This window comes from Schistocerca cancellata, chromosome 3, assembly GCF_023864275.1.
Source record: "Schistocerca cancellata isolate TAMUIC-IGC-003103 chromosome 3, iqSchCanc2.1, whole genome shotgun sequence".
Classification (NCBI taxonomy): Eukaryota; Metazoa; Arthropoda; class Insecta; order Orthoptera; family Acrididae; genus Schistocerca; species Schistocerca cancellata.
This window is the reverse complement of record NC_064628.1, coordinates 412,157,411-412,162,410: the sequence shown is the minus strand read 5'-3', so window position 1 is coordinate 412,162,410 and position 5,000 is coordinate 412,157,411. Positions and strand designations below refer to the sequence as shown.

The 5,000-nt window shown below is 54.2% G+C and overlaps 1 non-coding gene across 1 annotated transcript in view; it reads right to left on the bottom strand.

Annotated features, from left to right (window-relative positions):
- Positions 1-1,633, bottom strand: part of LOC126178769 (small subunit ribosomal RNA) — a 1,909-nt gene extending 276 nt beyond the window's left edge. Inside the window, exon 1 of the ribosomal RNA XR_007536628.1 lies at positions 1-1,633. This exon is cut by the window's left edge and continues 276 nt beyond it. This is a non-coding gene — a ribosomal RNA (small subunit ribosomal RNA).
- Positions 1,634-5,000: the final 3,367 nt, after the last annotated feature.

The following is a 5,000-nucleotide window of genomic DNA, read 5'->3' as shown; positions in this document are numbered from 1 at the left end:
GGTTCAGCGGGTTACCCCGACCTTTCGGCCTAGGAAGACACGCTGATTCCTTCAGTGTAGCGCGCGTGCGGCCCAGAACATCTAAGGGCATCACAGACCTGTTATTGCTCAATCTCGTGCGGCTAGAAGCCGCCTGTCCCTCTAAGAAGAAAAGTAATCGCTGACAGCACGAAGGATGTCACGCGACTAGTTAGCAGGCTAGAGTCTCGTTCGTTATCGGAATTAACCAGACAAATCGCTCCACCAACTAAGAACGGCCATGCACCACCACCCACCGAATCAAGAAAGAGCTATCAATCTGTCAATCCTTCCGGTGTCCGGGCCTGGTGAGGTTTCCCGTGTTGAGTCAAATTAAGCCGCAGGCTCCACTCCTGGTGGTGCCCTTCCGTCAATTCCTTTAAGTTTCAGCTTTGCAACCATACTTCCCCCGGAACCCAAAAGCTTTGGTTTCCCGGAGGCTGCCCGCCGAGTCATCGGAGGAACTGCGGCGGATCGCTGGCTGGCATCGTTTATGGTTAGAACTAGGGCGGTATCTGATCGCCTTCGAACCTCTAACTTTCGTTCTTGATTAATAAAAACATACTTGGCAAATGCTTTCGCTTCTGTTCGTCTTGCGACGATCCAAGAATTTCACCTCTAACGTCGCAATACGAATGCCCCCGCCTGTCCCTATTAATCATTACCTCGGGTTCCGAAAACCAACAAAATAGAACCGAGGTCCTATTCCATTATTCCATGCACACAGTATTCAGGCGGGCTTGCCTGCTTTAAGCACTCTAATTTGTTCAAAGTAAACGTGCCGGCCCACCCAGACACTCAATAAAGAGCACCTTGGTAGGATTTCAACGGGGTCCGCCTCGGGACGCACGAACACGCACGAGGCGGTCGCACGCCTTCGGCTCGCCCCACCGGCAGGACGTCCCACGATACATGCCAGTTAAACACCGACGGGCGGTGAACCAACAGCGTGGGACACAAATCCAACTACGAGCTTTTTAACCGCAACAACTTTAATATACGCTATTGGAGCTGGAATTACCGCGGCTGCTGGCACCAGACTTGCCCTCCAATAGATACTCGTTAAAGGATTTAAAGTGTACTCATTCCGATTACGGGGCCTCGGATGAGTCCCGTATCGTTATTTTTCGTCACTACCTCCCCGTGCCGGGAGTGGGTAATTTGCGCGCCTGCTGCCTTCCTTGGATGTGGTAGCCGTTTCTCAGGCTCCCTCTCCGGAATCGAACCCTGATTCCCCGTTACCCGTTACAACCATGGTAGGCGCAGAACCTACCATCGACAGTTGATAAGGCAGACATTTGAAAGATGCGTCGCCGGTACGAGGACCGTGCGATCAGCCCAAAGTTATTCAGAGTCACCAAGGCAAACGGACCGGACGAGCCGACCGATTGGTTTTGATCTAATAAAAGCGTCCCTTCCATCTCTGGTCGGGACTCTGTTTGCATGTATTAGCTCTAGAATTACCACAGTTATCCAAGTAACGTGGGTACGATCTAAGGAACCATAACTGATTTAATGAGCCATTCGCGGTTTCACCTTAATGCGGCTTGTACTGAGACATGCATGGCTTAATCTTTGAGACAAGCATATGACTACTGGCAGGATCAACCAGGGAGCTGCGTCAACTAGAGCTGAGCAGCCGGCCGCCCGGGAGTGTGTCCCAGGGGCCCGCGCGAACACGCAAGCGTCCGCTCAATTATTCTGCAAACAGGAGGAGGCTGAGCTCCCCTGCACAATACACCTCGAAACCCTCTCAGGTCCCGGCGGCGCGCAGCGCCGTCCTAAGTACTTGGTCGGGTTCGAGAGAGGCGCAATCGCCCGGAGTTAGGCGAGTAGACGCTTTAGGTGCGACCACCCGTGCTCCCAACTGAGCTTGCCGCTGCCGACAGAGGCCCGGGAGCGTGCTGTCGTGGCATTGCCGGCGGGAGACAACACGCGCCACCTACGGTGACCGGCAGCTCCAACGCCAGCGCCACAGAAGGGCAAAGGCCCCACGTGGGTGCCGAAGCGAACTCTCCCAGCACAGCGCACGTGCCAACACGTCTGCACAACTGCGATACAAACCACCAGCGAGAACCGCTGGGGCGACCGAGCAGCAGACGGCGTCGCGGCGCCGAGTGCCGGGCGGCGGCGCATCCTCATCGCACACAGTCCTCAGTCGGACCAGCACACTGCAGATGTCCACCGCGCTTCGCACCGGGCCCGCGAGGACCCACTTTGGCCGCCCGGCGCCGCGCGCAGGGTGCCCCGGCGCGCAGCTGCGCCGCCTGCCGCGTCCGTCGGCCGGCGCGCCTGCCACTGGGCGCCCCCACCAGCCGGCTGTAGCGCGTGCGCCCACGCACCGCGCGGCCAGCACGCCGGGCGGCCCCCCCTCACCGGCCGGGGACGGTCCCACCCAGCCACCGCCGCGTATCGCTTCACACACAGATTTGCCCTTACTGATTTACCTCCAGCAACAACAACCGCACCACAATGGGTTTACCAGTTGTTCATTTGCGTAACGTCACCAGCAAACGTAGACGTCCATCCCAGTTTGCAAATGCAACGATTATTGCATACCTGTCTGTTAGGTGCCACGACACACTACGTCTGCCCACATACACGCAACAAAATGTGCACGACTAGAGAACACGTGGGAGGTGGCCCCCTACGTATGCGATGTCCATTACGACACCGACTGTCAACCAGCATCTGTACCATGTCGCAGATGTGGAACGCGGTGCACCATGCTATCACACTGTGTGAGAAGAGACGACTACGTTTGAATACACGCGCCACTACATCAACAGACGGCTCATGCTGATCGCCATCCAGGGCGTCCGTTACTCCCACACGTCTCTATGGCGTACCACACTGCAATGTAGCTGTTATGGGGAGACGGCACGTGGCTGAGTGCACAACATATGGACCGTATGGTTCGCTGTTGTTGGGCGCAGTCGTTGTACGGTCACACATGTGCCACAGCGTATCATTCAGTACATACGGACCTATGTGCAGTACAATGTGAGGGTTAAGCTTACGACATCAGCGGACAGTGGACACAGGCCGTACCACGACGTAGACTGAGCGCTTCGACATGCGAATGCCAGTGAACAGCTGCGAAGGGCATTGAACACGCAAGCACCTGAACGACCAGCGTGCGAAGGCAGGGGGGGGGAGGGGTGGGGCGATGTACATCCTGCAGTCGTCCACATTACAGTGTACAGCGGGAGCATGTAAAAAGTAAGCAACACTTGCGAAGTGTTGAACATGAAACGATACACAAGAGGGTGAGCGGTGCGAGTAGCGAACTATATTCAGAGGGTTGTGGTTAGACAACACTAGATTAATGTAACGTGTCATATGCCAATTACAGAGCAGGTTAAGGCACAACGTGGGTTAGGTTAAGGCACAACGTGGGTTAGGTTAAGGCACAACGTGGGTTAGGTTAAGGCACAACGTGGGTTAGGTTAAGGCACAACGTGGGTTAGGTTAAGGCACAACGTGGGTTAGGTTAAGGCACAACGTGGGTTAGGTTAAGGCACAACGTGGGTTAGGTTAAGGCACAACGTGGGTTAGGTTAAGGCACAACTTGGGTTAGGTTAAGGCACAACGTGGGTTAGGTTAAGGCACAACGTGGGTTAGGTTAAGGCACAACTTGGGTTAGGTTAAGGCACAACTTGGGTTAGGTTAAGGCACAACTTGGGTTAGGTTAAGGCACAACTTGGGTTAGGTTAAGGCACAACTTGGGTTAGGTTAAGGCACAACTTGGGTTAGGTTAAGGCACAACTTGGGTTAGGTTAAGGCACAACTTGGGTTAGGTTAAGGCACAACTTGGGTTACATTGCGGTACAAATTGCGTTACATTGCGGTACAAATTGCGTTACATTGCGGTACAAATTGCGTTACATTGCGGTACAAATTGCGTTACATTGCGGTACAAATTGCGTTACATTGCGGTACAAATTGCGTTACATTGCGGTACAAATTGCGTTACATTGCGGTAGAAATTGTGGTACAAATTGCGTTACGAATTTGGTTAGGTTAAGGTGCAAAATGGGTTAGGTTAAGGTGCGAAATGGGTTGGATTACAGTACACAACGTGGTAAGAGAGTGTGTTGTTGGGGGGGGGGGGGGCCGAGGTTCGTTGGTAGTGATCATTGTAAGTGAATGTCTGAGGCAGCGTCAGTATGTCACAGCAGTTATGTCTCGTCAGGATGCGCTTATGCGCTTTTCGCTCGTGACTGGAGGCGCGCCGCGTCTGTGGTTGCGGCACACCTGTGTGATTCATTCCTGCCATTGTTTCTGTGCGTAACAGGTGGCAGTGTGGTGGTGTTGGGTGCACCCCTGTGTAGGACATGTGTGGGTGTTGGTGGCTTATCTGAGCAGTTGTGGATGTCGGACGGGTGGGATATTCTATTTTAGAATTGGACTCCCTGGTGTGGTTATCATAGTGTGGATGGTGTACTGTGGCGGAGAGGATGCACCGGACGTTGGTCCATGCTGGTGCTTACATATTGTATCTGTGTCTGTTACAGGCAGAGAGTAATGTGTGATAGAGTGTCTCGCTGAGGTGTGGTTCATATTGTGTGCACAGACTTACAGCATGTATAGGGACAGCGGGAATTTGGCATATTGGATATAACTCTTCGTGAAACGCAAGATATAGGGGTGGATTGCAACGTACGAGTGCGGGAAGAGTCCGCCGTTCATCCGCTGGAGTTGCGATTTCGGCGGTTGGGGTGGGGCACGTGCGGGTGCGGGTGCGGGTGGAGTGATTGTCGGTTGACTACTTCGTGCGACGCAGGCACTGGCGTTCGGGTTCCTGTGGTGGACAGATGATGCAGGCTTTGTGGGTGGCGTCGGAAAATGGGTACTGTGGGACCTAGCGATGTCGTAGTCGGGGTGGCGTCTCATAGATGGCGGTATCGTCGGTGCAGCAGGTCATGTTTCGGGAGACTTGCAGATGGCGGTATTTGGTTTTCGTGTTGCGCGCGACATGG